The sequence below is a fragment of the Ambystoma mexicanum genome, chromosome 2q, assembly GCF_040938575.1.
Source record: "Ambystoma mexicanum isolate Mex_15411 chromosome 2q, UKY_AmexF1_1, whole genome shotgun sequence".
NCBI classification, from domain to species: domain Eukaryota; kingdom Metazoa; phylum Chordata; class Amphibia; order Caudata; family Ambystomatidae; genus Ambystoma; species Ambystoma mexicanum.
The window spans coordinates 186,582,950-186,599,424 of NC_090924.1; the positions used below are offsets into that span (position 1 = coordinate 186,582,950).

General features: G+C 44.2%; 3 non-coding genes across 3 annotated transcripts; all 3 read right to left on the reverse strand.

Annotated features, from left to right (window-relative positions):
- Positions 1-1,285: 1,285 nt before the first annotated feature.
- On the reverse strand, positions 1,286-1,390 carry LOC138570792 (U6 spliceosomal RNA). The gene has a single exon (XR_011303820.1). It is a non-coding gene; the product is annotated as a U6 spliceosomal RNA (small nuclear RNA).
- Positions 1,391-6,868: 5,478 nt separating this feature from the next.
- Positions 6,869-6,973, reverse strand: LOC138570793 (U6 spliceosomal RNA). Its single transcript, XR_011303821.1, has one exon. It is a non-coding gene; the product is annotated as a U6 spliceosomal RNA (small nuclear RNA).
- Positions 6,974-12,460: 5,487 nt separating this feature from the next.
- On the reverse strand, positions 12,461-12,565 carry LOC138570794 (U6 spliceosomal RNA). Its single transcript, XR_011303822.1, has one exon. It is a non-coding gene; the product is annotated as a U6 spliceosomal RNA (small nuclear RNA).
- Positions 12,566-16,475: the final 3,910 nt, after the last annotated feature.

Consider the following 16,475-nt stretch of genomic DNA (forward strand, 5'->3'; position numbering starts at 1 on the left):
GTGAGGCAGTGTGCAGTCACCCCGACCCTTCACGGCCCTGATCGGCCACGATCGGCCAAGGACCTCTCTATGAGAGCTGAGGGTGGAATTTTTCTGGACCTCGGTAACTTAGGGAGACATGGCTAAAGGGTTCCTCAATCAACGGCCCAGCCTTTGCTTTGTGGCCTGTCCGAATATTTCTGTTCTCCAAATTATGTGCCGCTGCTCGGGTGTCATTTGGTGGGATGGAATGACCTCCCAGGAATGATCCTGGCAGATGATTTGCATAGGCACACCCCTTCTCCCTCTCTCTTAGCCCTGCTTTCTGCACAGTAGCAAGTATCTGGGGAAAATATAGTGGTCGAGGTAGGGTAGCAGTAACTAGCAACTCTGAGAAAGTAAATCTGGGGAGCTTGGCGACTTGTGGGGAACAACTGCAGAGCTCAGGTACTTTGTGGCACACGGAGGAGGTCTGTGGGATTTCAGTAAATTAGAGACATGCAACCTGGTCGGGAGTGCTTCAGGTCACCTTTGTTGCATGTTCCAAGCAACTCAACAAAGCATCAACAGGCTGAGATACCAGCCACAGAGCCTCTTTCCACTTGATTAAAAGCCTAAAATCTTTTCCATGTAAAAACATAGCCCCCCCCGAATACCATATTTTCTTTGTTTTTTCTCTCTCTCTCTCTCTCTCTCTCTCTCTCTCTCTCTCTCTCTCCCTCCTTAACCTTCCCCCCTCCCGCCCGCTCTCTTTCTCCCCCCGCCCCCTCCCTCCCCCTCTCACAACCATTTATTTTAAGTTTTCATGCACTGTAGCACATTCTGACAACGGTATTTCACAATGGGACTCTTTGAAAGTTACAGAAATCAAAAAAGAAACCAACCAACTAAAAGCAGCCAAAGCCAGAGTACACTGCTTAGCCCCAATTAAAGATTAAGGCCTAGAAGCAAGTAAAGCTGTAGTTCAGAACAATGTTTGCAAATAGCACCTTAAAGCAGTTTACGCTGGAGTGCACAACAAGGTGGAAACTGATAATACCGAGTTTGGTAAAATGGGATAAAAAAACAAAAGAAGCGTGCCACTTCTAAAAGTACAAGTCAAGAAATTGAAGGAGAGGGGGCTGTTCATTCAGTCAATAGGACTCACAAGTAAAAGGCTCCTGAGGCATGAGTGTTGAATTTGGCGCAAAATGTATTGTGTTGTCGTGTAATATGTATGAACATACAATTTCAATCTTCATTAAAAAAACATGTATTAAAAAATAAAGACTTGCAAATTAAGAAAGTTTCTGTCCTGTCATGTGCCAAAAATAGTGAATGCTTTACGAATGTGCGTGTCATCCTTTAGAGCAGGGGACAATTTAATGTTCACATTATCATTCCAATATTAGTACATGTGTTGCTGAAGCAAGTGCAAAGGGAGAGTCAATCAAACCATTGATTAGGACATCTAGTCAAAGGTTTGCCATACCAAATGTCCTTATGTCAGAGGGTAGAAAGTCCAAACACCATTTAAATATCGGGTGGTATGAAATGAAGAGGGAAACAACAATGAATAAGCATTCTTTGCTGCTGTATTGATCTGGTCCTAAAGGGTTTGGTTTAATGCCAATTATATTTGAAGATATACAGATTCATGCTCCAGGGTGCTTGCAAAATGACACCCCTCCCCATCACAATGGCTGGGTGATGCAAGCCTGAGAGCATCACAATAGACCCATAGACATGAGAAAAACTCTGTACCACTGAGTGTATGTGGGCCCATGGCTGTATCAAGGACAAGGCAACAACAGGAGGTGGCTTAAGGCATCAGTGCCAGAAGCTGTCCGATTGAGCCCTGTAAGCAATAGATGTTGGACCATCCTTGAAGAGATTCTGAGGCTGATTTCAATGTTAACTTTACTGCTGATTTAAGGATTGCTGAACCTTCGACCCACGTCTAGTTTGCTCGGATAAGGCCTGGAAATCTTTTACAGCTTGTATTGGGGGGAGATGATGTGAGTTTATCAAGAGCAACGGGATATGAGGCATGTGTGCCACAAAAAGCAGGTCTAGGATTTTTTATAAGAAAGCCGCTTTAAGAAGAGAACTTTGGACAACCCTACTGAGAGCAAAAGTCTTACACAAAAGGTAAGGGGGTCAGTGGGTCAACGGATAGCACATTTGACTGTGAGTCCGTCTTTTGTAAGTCCAAATACTACCTGGTTCGACATTTTCCAGGCTTTTTGTTTCATTTCTTAACAGATCCATTCCTATGTACCTCTGTGCTTTCAACAGAGTTTTCATTGTAAGGGAGGGACATACAATATGCCTTAAACATTCCTGGGCAGGGAAGACTCTATGTAAAAGAAAGAGTAGCAGACAGTTTAATAAATCATCAGCAGGACCCTCTAGATCTTCCCCAAAAAACATAACATTATTTCTCTGCATGTATGTGTGTTGAACAGCGCAAGTAGTTTGACATTTATCCACTGACATTAACCACTTTCCCACAGCGCAGAACAAAATCACTTGTACTGGCCCCTTCTGCAAAAGCATTACCACTGTAGAAAGCAGTGAAAAGGTGAGGCAGTGTGCAGTCACCCCCGACCCTTTACTCCCCTGATCGGCCACGATCGGCCAAGGACCTCTCTATGAGAGCTGAGGGTGGAATTTTTCTGGACCTCGGTAACTTAGGGAGGCATGGCTAAAGGGATCCTCAATCAACGGCCCAACCTTTGCTTTGTGGCCTGTCCGTATATGTCTGTTCTCCAAATTACCTGCCGCTGCCCAGGTGTCAGCTGGTAAGATGGAATGACCTGCCAGGTAGGATCCTGGCAGATGATTTGCATAGGCAAACCCCCTCTCCCTCTTTATTAGCCCTGCTTACTCCACAGTAGCAAGTATCTGGGGAAAATATAGTGGTCGAGGTGGGGTAGCAGTCACTAGCAACTTTGAGAAAGTAAATCTGGGGTGCTTTGCGACTTGTGGGGAACTACAGAGCTCAGTGCCCAGAACTTTGTGGCACAGGGAGGAGGTCTGTGGGATTTCAGTAACTTGGAGACATGCAACCTGGTTGGGAGTGCTTCAGGTCTCCTTCCTTGCATGTTCCAAGCAACTCAACAAAGCATCAACAGGCTGAGATACCAGCCACAGAGCCATTTCCACTTGATTAAAAGCCTAAAATCTTTTCCATGTAAAAACATAGCCCCCCAACCCCCGAATACCATATTTTCTTTGTTTCCTCTCTCTCTGTCTCTCTCTCTCTCTCCCTTCCTCCTTCCCTCCCTCCTTCCTCCCTCCCGCCCGCTCTCTTTCTCCCCCCGCCCCCTCCCTCCCCCTCTCCCTCTCCCAACCATTTATTTTAAGTTTTCATGCACTGTAGCATATTCTGACAATGGTATTTCACAATGGGACTCTTTGAAGGTTACAGAAATCAAAAAAGAAATCAACCAACTAAAAGCAGCCAAATCCAGAGTACACTGCTCAGCCCCAATTAAAGATAAAGGCCTAGAAGCAAATAAAGCTGTAGTTCAGAGCGATGTTTGCAAATAGCACCTTAAAGCAGTTTACGCTGGCGTGCACAACAATGGGGAAAGTGATAATACTGAATTTGGTCGAATGGGAACCGTGCCACTTCTAAAAGTACAAGTCAAGAAATTGAAGGGGACGGGGCTGTTCATTCAGTCACTAGGACTCACAAGTAAAAGGCTCCTGAGGCATTAGTGTTGAATTTGGCGCAAAATGTATTGTGTTGTTGTTTAATATGTATGAATAATATTTCTGTTCTCCAAATTGCCTGCCGCTGCCCAGGCGTCAGCCCCTATGAACATACAATTTCAATCTTCATCAAAAAAGATGAATTAAAAAATAAAGACTTGCAAATTAACAAAGTTTCTGTCCCGTCATGTGCTAAAAATAGTGAATGCTTTACAAATGTACGTGTCATCCTTCAGAGCAGGGGCCAATTCAATGTTCCCATTATCATTCCAATATTAGTACATGTGTTGCTGAGCTACATAGGAATGGATCTGTTAAGAAATTAAACAAAAAGCCTGGAAAAATGTTGAAACAGGTAGGATTTGGACTAACAATAAACTGACTCACAGTCAGATGTGCTATCCCTTGACCCACTGACCCCCTTATCTTTTGTGTAATCCTTTTGCTCTCAGCAGGGCTGTCCATCCAAAGTTCCCTACTTAAAGGGGCTTTCTTATTAAAAGAAAATCCCAGAGCTGTTTTTTATGGCCCACATGCCTCATATCCCGTTGCTCTCGATAAACTCACATCATCTCCCACCAATGCAAGCTGTAAAAGATGTCAAGGGCATAGCCAAGGAAACTAGACGTGGGTCGAAGGTTGAGCAATCGTTAAATCAGCAGCAAAAATAACATTGAAATCAGCCTCAGAATCTCTTAAAGGATGGGTCAACATTGGTTGCTTTCAGGGCGCAATCGGGCAGCCTCTGGTGCTGGCGCCTTAAGGCAAGCGCAAAGGGAGAGCCAACCAAACCATTGATTAGGACCTCTGAACTTTCTGCCTGTGACATAAGGACATTTGATATGGCAAATCATTGACCAAACACCATTTATATGTTGGATGGTATGAAATTAAGAGGCAAACAGCAATACATCAGCATTCTTTTTCTGCCGTATTGATCCGGTCCTAAAGGGTTTGGTTTAATAGCAATTATATTTAAAGATAAACAGATTCATGCTGCAGGGTGCTTGCAAATTGACACACCCTCCCCATCACGAAGGCTGGGTGATGCAAGCGTGAGAGCATCACGGCAGACCCATAGACACGAGAAACACTCTATTCCTCTGAGTGCATGTGGGCCCATGGCAGGATCAAGGACAAGGCAAGAACAGGAGCTGGCTTAAGCTGTCAGCACCCAGGCTGCCCCATTGCGTGCTGCAAGCAACAGATGTTGGACCATCCTTTAAGAGATTCTGAGGCTGATTTCAATGTTAACTCTGCTGCTGATTTAAGGATTGCTTAACCTTCGACCCAAGTCTAGTTTGCTTGGCTAAGCCCTGAAAACCTTTTACAGCTTGTATTGGTGGGAGATGATGTGAATTTATAAAGAGCAACGGGATATGAGGCTTGTGTGCCACAAAATGCAGGTCTATGATCTTTTATATGAAAGCCACTTTGGAAAATCCTATTGAGAGCAAAAGGATTACACAAAAGGAAAGGGGGTCAGTGGGTGAAGAGATACAATTAACTGACTCACAGTCAGATGTGCTAAGTCCAAATCCTACCCGTTTCGACATTTTGTCCAGGTTTTTCGTTTCATTTCTTAACAGATCCATTCCTATGTACCTCTGTGCTTTTAACAGAGTTTTCATTGTAAGGGAGGGATATACAGTATGCCTTAAACATTCCTGGGCAGGGAAGACTCTCTGTAAAAGCAAGAGTAGCGTACAGCTTCATAAATAATCAGCAAGACCCTCTAGACCTTCCCCAAAAAACATGAAATGATTTCTCTGCATGTATGTGCGTTGAGCAGCGCAAGTCGTTTGGTTAATGCCAGTGGTTAAATGTCACTTTCCCACAGCGCAGAATAAAATCACTTGTACAGGTCCCTTCTGCAAAAGCATTACCGCTGTAGAAAGCAGTGAAAAGGTGAGGCAGTGTGCAGTCACCCCGACCCTTCACGGCCCTGATCGGCCACGATCGGCCAAGGACCTCTCTATGAGAGCTGAGGGTGGAATTTTTCTGGACCTCGGTAACTTAGGGAGACATGGCTAAAGGGTTCCTCAATCAACGGCCCAGCCTTTGCTTTGTGGCCTGTCCGAATATTTCTGTTCTCCAAATTATGTGCCGCTGCTCGGGTGTCATTTGGTGGGATGGAATGACCTCCCAGGAATGATCCTGGCAGATGATTTGCATAGGCACACCCCTTCTCCCTCTCTCTTAGCCCTGCTTTCTGCACAGTAGCAAGTATCTGGGGAAAATATAGTGGTCGAGGTAGGGTAGCAGTAACTAGCAACTCTGAGAAAGTAAATCTGGGGAGCTTGGCGACTTGTGGGGAACAACTGCAGAGCTCAGGTACTTTGTGGCACACGGAGGAGGTCTGTGGGATTTCAGTAAATTAGAGACATGCAACCTGGTCGGGAGTGCTTCAGGTCACCTTTGTTGCATGTTCCAAGCAACTCAACAAAGCATCAACAGGCTGAGATACCAGCCACAGAGCCTCTTTCCACTTGATTAAAAGCCTAAAATCTTTTCCATGTAAAAACATAGCCCCCCCCGAATACCATATTTTCTTTGTTTTTTCTCTCTCTCTCTCTCTCTCTCTCTCTCTCTCTCTCTCCTCCCTCCTTAACCTTCCCCCCTCCCGCCCGCTCTCTTTCTCCCCCCGCCCCCTCCCTCCCCCTCTCACAACCATTTATTTTAAGTTTTCATGCACTGTAGCACATTCTGACAACGGTATTTCACAATGGGACTCTTTGAAAGTTACAGAAATCAAAAAAGAAACCAACCAACTAAAAGCAGCCAAAGCCAGAGTACACTGCTCAGCCCCAATTAAAGATTAAGGCCTAGAAGCAAGTAAAGCTGTAGTTCAGAACAATGTTTGCAAATAGCACCTTAAAGCAGTTTACGCTGGAGTGCACAACAAGGTGGAAACTGATAATACCGAGTTTGGTAAAATGGGATAAAAAAACAAAAGAAGCGTGCCACTTCTAAAAGTACAAGTCAAGAAATTGAAGGAGAGGGGGCTGTTCATTCAGTCAATAGGACTCACAAGTAAAAGGCTCCTGAGGCATGAGTGTTGAATTTGGCGCAAAATGTATTGTGTTGTCGTGTAATATGTATGAACATACAATTTCAATCTTCATTAAAAAAACATGTATTAAAAAATAAAGACTTGCAAATTAAGAAAGTTTCTGTCCTGTCATGTGCCAAAAATAGTGAATGCTTTACGAATGTGCGTGTCATCCTTTAGAGCAGGGGACAATTTAATGTTCACATTATCATTCCAATATTAGTACATGTGTTGCTGAAGCAAGTGCAAAGGGAGAGTCAATCAAACCATTGATTAGGACATCTAGTCAAAGGTTTGCCATACCAAATGTCCTTATGTCAGAGGGTAGAAAGTCCAAACACCATTTAAATATCGGGTGGTATGAAATGAAGAGGGAAACAACAATGAATAAGCATTCTTTGCTGCTGTATTGATCTGGTCCTAAAGGGTTTGGTTTAATGCCAATTATATTTGAAGATATACAGATTCATGCTCCAGGGTGCTTGCAAAATGACACCCCTCCCCATCACAATGGCTGGGTGATGCAAGCCTGAGAGCATCACAATAGACCCATAGACATGAGAAAAACTCTGTACCACTGAGTGTATGTGGGCCCATTGCTGTATCAAGGACAAGGCAACAACAGGAGGTGGCTGAAGGCATCAGTGCCAGAAGCTGTCCGATTGAGCCCTGTAAGCAATAGATGTTGGACCATCCTTGAAGAGATTCTGAGGCTGATTTCAATGTTAACTTTACTGCTGATTTAAGGATTGCTGAACCTTCGACCCACGTCTAGTTTGCTCGGATAAGGCCTGGAAATCTTTTACAGCTTGTATTGGGGGGAGATGATGTGAGTTTATCAAGAGCAACGGGATATGAGGCATGTGTGCCACAAAAAGCAGGTCTAGGATTTTTTATAAGAAAGCCGCTTTAAGAAGAGAACTTTGGACAACCCTACTGAGAGCAAAAGTCTTACACAAAAGGTAAGGGGGTCAGTGGGTCAACGGATAGCACATTTGACTGTGAGTCCGTCTTTTGTAAGTCCAAATACTACCTGGTTCGACATTTTCCAGGCTTTTTGTTTCATTTCTTAACAGATCCATTCCTATGTACCTCTGTGCTTTCAACAGAGTTTTCATTGTAAGGGAGGGACATACAATATGCCTTAAACATTCCTGGGCAGGGAAGACTCTATGTAAAAGAAAGAGTAGCAGACAGTTTAATAAATCATCAGCAGGACCCTCTAGATCTTCCCCAAAAAACATAACATTATTTCTCTGCATGTATGTGTGTTGAACAGCGCAAGTAGTTTGACATTTATCCACTGACATTAACCACTTTCCCACAGCGCAGAACAAAATCACTTGTACTGGCCCCTTCTGCAAAAGCATTACCACTGTAGAAAGCAGTGAAAAGGTGAGGCAGTGTGCAGTCACCCCCGACCCTTTACTCCCCTGATCGGCCACGATCGGCCAAGGACCTCTCTATGAGAGCTGAGGGTGGAATTTTTCTGGACCTCGGTAACTTAGGGAGGCATGGCTAAAGGGATCCTCAATCAACGGCCCAACCTTTGCTTTGTGGCCTGTCCGTATATGTCTGTTCTCCAAATTACCTGCCGCTGCCCAGGTGTCAGCTGGTAAGATGGAATGACCTGCCAGGTAGGATCCTGGCAGATGATTTGCATAGGCAAACCCCCTCTCCCTCTTTATTAGCCCTGCTTACTCCACAGTAGCAAGTATCTGGGGAAAATATAGTGGTCGAGGTGGGGTAGCAGTCACTAGCAACTTTGAGAAAGTAAATCTGGGGTGCTTTGCGACTTGTGGGGAACTACAGAGCTCAGTGCCCAGAACTTTGTGGCACAGGGAGGAGGTCTGTGGGATTTCAGTAACTTGGAGACATGCAACCTGGTTGGGAGTGCTTCAGGTCTCCTTCCTTGCATGTTCCAAGCAACTCAACAAAGCATCAACAGGCTGAGATACCAGCCACAGAGCCATTTCCACTTGATTAAAAGCCTAAAATCTTTTCCATGTAAAAACATAGCCCCCCAACCCCCGAATACCATATTTTCTTTGTTTCCTCTCTCTCTGTCTCTCTCTCTCTCTCCCTTCCTCCTTCCCTCCCTCCTTCCTCCCTCCCGCCCGCTCTCTTTCTCCCCCCGCCCCCTCCCTCCCCCTCTCCCTCTCCCAACCATTTATTTTAAGTTTTCATGCACTGTAGCATATTCTGACAATGGTATTTCACAATGGGACTCTTTGAAGGTTACAGAAATCAAAAAAGAAATCAACCAACTAAAAGCAGCCAAATCCAGAGTACACTGCTCAGCCCCAATTAAAGATAAAGGCCTAGAAGCAAATAAAGCTGTAGTTCAGAGCGATGTTTGCAAATAGCACCTTAAAGCAGTTTACGCTGGCGTGCACAACAATGGGGAAAGTGATAATACTGAATTTGGTCGAATGGGAACCGTGCCACTTCTAAAAGTACAAGTCAAGAAATTGAAGGGGACGGGGCTGTTCATTCAGTCACTAGGACTCACAAGTAAAAGGCTCCTGAGGCATTAGTGTTGAATTTGGCGCAAAATGTATTGTGTTGTTGTTTAATATGTATGAATAATATTTCTGTTCTCCAAATTGCCTGCCGCTGCCCAGGCGTCAGCCCCTATGAACATACAATTTCAATCTTCATCAAAAAAGATGAATTAAAAAATAAAGACTTGCAAATTAACAAAGTTTCTGTCCCGTCATGTGCTAAAAATAGTGAATGCTTTACAAATGTACGTGTCATCCTTCAGAGCAGGGGCCAATTCAATGTTCCCATTATCATTCCAATATTAGTACATGTGTTGCTGAGCTACATAGGAATGGATCTGTTAAGAAATTAAACAAAAAGCCTGGAAAAATGTTGAAACAGGTAGGATTTGGACTAACAATAAACTGACTCACAGTCAGATGTGCTATCCCTTGACCCACTGACCCCCTTATCTTTTGTGTAATCCTTTTGCTCTCAGCAGGGCTGTCCATCCAAAGTTCCCTACTTAAAGGGGCTTTCTTATTAAAAGAAAATCCCAGAGCTGTTTTTTATGGCCCACATGCCTCATATCCCGTTGCTCTCGATAAACTCACATCATCTCCCACCAATGCAAGCTGTAAAAGATGTCAAGGGCATAGCCAAGGAAACTAGACGTGGGTCGAAGGTTGAGCAATCGTTAAATCAGCAGCAAAAATAACATTGAAATCAGCCTCAGAATCTCTTAAAGGATGGGTCAACATTGGTTGCTTTCAGGGCGCAATCGGGCAGCCTCTGGTGCTGGCGCCTTAAGGCAAGCGCAAAGGGAGAGCCAACCAAACCATTGATTAGGACCTCTGAACTTTCTGCCTGTGACATAAGGACATTTGATATGGCAAATCATTGACCAAACACCATTTATATGTTGGATGGTATGAAATTAAGAGGCAAACAGCAATACATCAGCATTCTTTTTCTGCCGTATTGATCCGGTCCTAAAGGGTTTGGTTTAATAGCAATTATATTTAAAGATAAACAGATTCATGCTGCAGGGTGCTTGCAAATTGACACACCCTCCCCATCACGAAGGCTGGGTGATGCAAGCGTGAGAGCATCACGGCAGACCCATAGACACGAGAAACACTCTATTCCTCTGAGTGCATGTGGGCCCATGGCTGGATCAAGGACAAGGCAAGAACAGGAGCTGGCTTAAGCTGTCAGCACCCAGGCTGCCCCATTGCGTGCTGCAAGCAACAGATGTTGGACCATCCTTTAAGAGATTCTGAGGCTGATTTCAATGTTAACTCTGCTGCTGATTTAAGGATTGCTTAACCTTCGACCCAAGTCTAGTTTGCTTGGCTAAGCCCTGAAAACCTTTTACAGCTTGTATTGGTGGGAGATGATGTGAATTTATAAAGAGCAACGGGATATGAGGCTTGTGTGCCACAAAATGCAGGTCTATGATCTTTTATATGAAAGCCACTTTGGAAAATCCTATTGAGAGCAAAAGGATTACACAAAAGGAAAGGGGGTCAGTGGGTGAAGAGATACAATTAACTGACTCACAGTCAGATGTGCTAAGTCCAAATCCTACCCGTTTCGACATTTTGTCCAGGTTTTTCGTTTCATTTCTTAACAGATCCATTCCTATGTACCTCTGTGCTTTTAACAGAGTTTTCATTGTAAGGGAGGGATATACAGTATGCCTTAAACATTCCTGGGCAGGGAAGACTCTCTGTAAAAGCAAGAGTAGCGTACAGCTTCATAAATAATCAGCAAGACCCTCTAGACCTTCCCCAAAAAACATGAAATGATTTCTCTGCATGTATGTGCGTTGAGCAGCGCAAGTCGTTTGGTTAATGCCAGTGGTTAAATGTCACTTTCCCACAGCGCAGAATAAAATCACTTGTACAGGTCCCTTCTGCAAAAGCATTACCGCTGTAGAAAGCAGTGAAAAGGTGAGGCAGTGTGCAGTCACCCCGACCCTTCACGGCCCTGATCGGCCACGATCGGCCAAGGACCTCTCTATGAGAGCTGAGGGTGGAATTTTTCTGGACCTCGGTAACTTAGGGAGACATGGCTAAAGGGTTCCTCAATCAACGGCCCAGCCTTTGCTTTGTGGCCTGTCCGAATATTTCTGTTCTCCAAATTATGTGCCGCTGCTCGGGTGTCATTTGGTGGGATGGAATGACCTCCCAGGAATGATCCTGGCAGATGATTTGCATAGGCACACCCCTTCTCCCTCTCTCTTAGCCCTGCTTTCTGCACAGTAGCAAGTATCTGGGGAAAATATAGTGGTCGAGGTAGGGTAGCAGTAACTAGCAACTCTGAGAAAGTAAATCTGGGGAGCTTGGCGACTTGTGGGGAACAACTGCAGAGCTCAGGTACTTTGTGGCACACGGAGGAGGTCTGTGGGATTTCAGTAAATTAGAGACATGCAACCTGGTCGGGAGTGCTTCAGGTCACCTTTGTTGCATGTTCCAAGCAACTCAACAAAGCATCAACAGGCTGAGATACCAGCCACAGAGCCTCTTTCCACTTGATTAAAAGCCTAAAATCTTTTCCATGTAAAAACATAGCCCCCCCCGAATACCATATTTTCTTTGTTTTTTCTCTCTCTCTCTCTCTCTCTCTCTCTCTCTCTCTCTCTCTCTCTCTCTCCCTCCTTAACCTTCCCCCCTCCCGCCCGCTCTCTTTCTCCCCCCGCCCCCTCCCTCCCCCTCTCACAACCATTTATTTTAAGTTTTCATGCACTGTAGCACATTCTGACAACGGTATTTCACAATGGGACTCTTTGAAAGTTACAGAAATCAAAAAAGAAACCAACCAACTAAAAGCAGCCAAAGCCAGAGTACACTGCTTAGCCCCAATTAAAGATTAAGGCCTAGAAGCAAGTAAAGCTGTAGTTCAGAACAATGTTTGCAAATAGCACCTTAAAGCAGTTTACGCTGGAGTGCACAACAAGGTGGAAACTGATAATACCGAGTTTGGTAAAATGGGATAAAAAAACAAAAGAAGCGTGCCACTTCTAAAAGTACAAGTCAAGAAATTGAAGGAGAGGGGGCTGTTCATTCAGTCAATAGGACTCACAAGTAAAAGGCTCCTGAGGCATGAGTGTTGAATTTGGCGCAAAATGTATTGTGTTGTCGTGTAATATGTATGAACATACAATTTCAATCTTCATTAAAAAAACATGTATTAAAAAATAAAGACTTGCAAATTAAGAAAGTTTCTGTCCTGTCATGTGCCAAAAATAGTGAATGCTTTACGAATGTGCGTGTCATCCTTTAGAGCAGGGGACAATTTAATGTTCACATTATCATTCCAATATTAGTACATGTGTTGCTGAAGCAAGTGCAAAGGGAGAGTCAATCAAACCATTGATTAGGACATCTAGTCAAAGGTTTGCCATACCAAATGTCCTTATGTCAGAGGGTAGAAAGTCCAAACACCATTTAAATATCGGGTGGTATGAAATGAAGAGGGAAACAACAATGAATAAGCATTCTTTGCTGCTGTATTGATCTGGTCCTAAAGGGTTTGGTTTAATGCCAATTATATTTGAAGATATACAGATTCATGCTCCAGGGTGCTTGCAAAATGACACCCCTCCCCATCACAATGGCTGGGTGATGCAAGCCTGAGAGCATCACAATAGACCCATAGACATGAGAAAAACTCTGTACCACTGAGTGTATGTGGGCCCATGGCTGTATCAAGGACAAGGCAACAACAGGAGGTGGCTTAAGGCATCAGTGCCAGAAGCTGTCCGATTGAGCCCTGTAAGCAATAGATGTTGGACCATCCTTGAAGAGATTCTGAGGCTGATTTCAATGTTAACTTTACTGCTGATTTAAGGATTGCTGAACCTTCGACCCACGTCTAGTTTGCTCGGATAAGGCCTGGAAATCTTTTACAGCTTGTATTGGGGGGAGATGATGTGAGTTTATCAAGAGCAACGGGATATGAGGCATGTGTGCCACAAAAAGCAGGTCTAGGATTTTTTATAAGAAAGCCGCTTTAAGAAGAGAACTTTGGACAACCCTACTGAGAGCAAAAGTCTTACACAAAAGGTAAGGGGGTCAGTGGGTCAACGGATAGCACATTTGACTGTGAGTCCGTCTTTTGTAAGTCCAAATACTACCTGGTTCGACATTTTCCAGGCTTTTTGTTTCATTTCTTAACAGATCCATTCCTATGTACCTCTGTGCTTTCAACAGAGTTTTCATTGTAAGGGAGGGACATACAATATGCCTTAAACATTCCTGGGCAGGGAAGACTCTATGTAAAAGAAAGAGTAGCAGACAGTTTAATAAATCATCAGCAGGACCCTCTAGATCTTCCCCAAAAAACATAACATTATTTCTCTGCATGTATGTGTGTTGAACAGCGCAAGTAGTTTGACATTTATCCACTGACATTAACCACTTTCCCACAGCGCAGAACAAAATCACTTGTACTGGCCCCTTCTGCAAAAGCATTACCACTGTAGAAAGCAGTGAAAAGGTGAGGCAGTGTGCAGTCACCCCCGACCCTTTACTCCCCTGATCGGCCACGATCGGCCAAGGACCTCTCTATGAGAGCTGAGGGTGGAATTTTTCTGGACCTCGGTAACTTAGGGAGGCATGGCTAAAGGGATCCTCAATCAACGGCCCAACCTTTGCTTTGTGGCCTGTCCGTATATGTCTGTTCTCCAAATTACCTGCCGCTGCCCAGGTGTCAGCTGGTAAGATGGAATGACCTGCCAGGTAGGATCCTGGCAGATGATTTGCATAGGCAAACCCCCTCTCCCTCTTTATTAGCCCTGCTTACTCCACAGTAGCAAGTATCTGGGGAAAATATAGTGGTCGAGGTGGGGTAGCAGTCACTAGCAACTTTGAGAAAGTAAATCTGGGGTGCTTTGCGACTTGTGGGGAACTACAGAGCTCAGTGCCCAGAACTTTGTGGCACAGGGAGGAGGTCTGTGGGATTTCAGTAACTTGGAGACATGCAACCTGGTTGGGAGTGCTTCAGGTCTCCTTCCTTGCATGTTCCAAGCAACTCAACAAAGCATCAACAGGCTGAGATACCAGCCACAGAGCCATTTCCACTTGATTAAAAGCCTAAAATCTTTTCCATGTAAAAACATAGCCCCCCAACCCCCGAATACCATATTTTCTTTGTTTCCTCTCTCTCTGTCTCTCTCTCTCTCTCCCTTCCTCCTTCCCTCCCTCCTTCCTCCCTCCCGCCCGCTCTCTTTCTCCCCCCGCCCCCTCCCTCCCCCTCTCCCTCTCCCAACCATTTATTTTAAGTTTTCATGCACTGTAGCATATTCTGACAATGGTATTTCACAATGGGACTCTTTGAAGGTTACAGAAATCAAAAAAGAAATCAACCAACTAAAAGCAGCCAAATCCAGAGTACACTGCTCAGCCCCAATTAAAGATAAAGGCCTAGAAGCAAATAAAGCTGTAGTTCAGAGCGATGTTTGCAAATAGCACCTTAAAGCAGTTTACGCTGGCGTGCACAACAATGGGGAAAGTGATAATACTGAATTTGGTCGAATGGGAACCGTGCCACTTCTAAAAGTACAAGTCAAGAAATTGAAGGGGACGGGGCTGTTCATTCAGTCACTAGGACTCACAAGTAAAAGGCTCCTGAGGCATTAGTGTTGAATTTGGCGCAAAATGTATTGTGTTGTTGTTTAATATGTATGAATAATATTTCTGTTCTCCAAATTGCCTGCCGCTGCCCAGGCGTCAGCCCCTATGAACATACAATTTCAATCTTCATCAAAAAAGATGAATTAAAAAATAAAGACTTGCAAATTAACAAAGTTTCTGTCCCGTCATGTGCTAAAAATAGTGAATGCTTTACAAATGTACGTGTCATCCTTCAGAGCAGGGGCCAATTCAATGTTCCCATTATCATTCCAATATTAGTACATGTGTTGCTGAGCTACATAGGAATGGATCTGTTAAGAAATTAAACAAAAAGCCTGGAAAAATGTTGAAACAGGTAGGATTTGGACTAACAATAAACTGACTCACAGTCAGATGTGCTATCCCTTGACCCACTGACCCCCTTATCTTTTGTGTAATCCTTTTGCTCTCAGCAGGGCTGTCCATCCAAAGTTCCCTACTTAAAGGGGCTTTCTTATTAAAAGAAAATCCCAGATTATGGCCCACATGCCTCATATCCCGTTGCTCTCGATAAACTCACATCATCTCCCACCAATGCAAGCTGTAAAAGATGTCAAGGGCATAGCCAAGGAAACTAGACGTGGGTCGAAGGTTGAGCAATCGTTAAATCAGCAGCAAAAATAACATTGAAATCAGCCTCAGAATCTCTTAAAGGATGGGTCAACATTGGTTGCTTTCAGGGCGCAATCGGGCAGCCTCTGGTGCTGGCGCCTTAAGGCAAGCGCAAAGGGAGAGCCAACCAAACCATTGATTAGGACCTCTGAACTTTCTGCCTGTGACATAAGGACATTTGATATGGCAAATCATTGACCAAACACCATTTATATGTTGGATGGTATGAAATTAAGAGGCAAACAGCAATACATCAGCATTCTTTTTCTGCCGTATTGATCCGGTCCTAAAGGGTTTGGTTTAATAGCAATTATATTTAAAGATAAACAGATTCATGCTGCAGGGTGCTTGCAAATTGACACACCCTCCCCATCACGAAGGCTGGGTGATGCAAGCGTGAGAGCATCACGGCAGACCCATAGACACGAGAAACACTCTATTCCTCTGAGTGCATGTGGGCCCATGGCAGGATCAAGGACAAGGCAAGAACAGGAGCTGGCTTAAGCTGTCAGCACCCAGGCTGCCCCATTGCGTGCTGCAAGCAACAGATGTTGGACCATCCTTTAAGAGATTCTGAGGCTGATTTCAATGTTAACTCTGCTGCTGATTTAAGGATTGCTTAACCTTCGACCCAAGTCTAGTTTGCTTGGCTAAGCCCTGAAAACCTTTTACAGCTTGTATTGGTGGGAGATGATGTGAATTTATAAAGAGCAACGGGATATGAGGCTTGTGTGCCACAAAATGCAGGTCTATGATCTTTTATATGAAAGCCACTTTGGAAAATCCTATTGAGAGCAAAAGGATTACACAAAAGGAAAGGGGGTCAGTGGGTGAAGAGATACAATTAACTGACTCACAGTCAGATGTGCTAAGTCCAAATCCTACCCGTTTCGACATTTTGTCCAGGTTTTTCGTTTCATTTCTTAACAGATCCATTCCTATGTACCTCTGTGCTTTTAACAGAGTTTTCA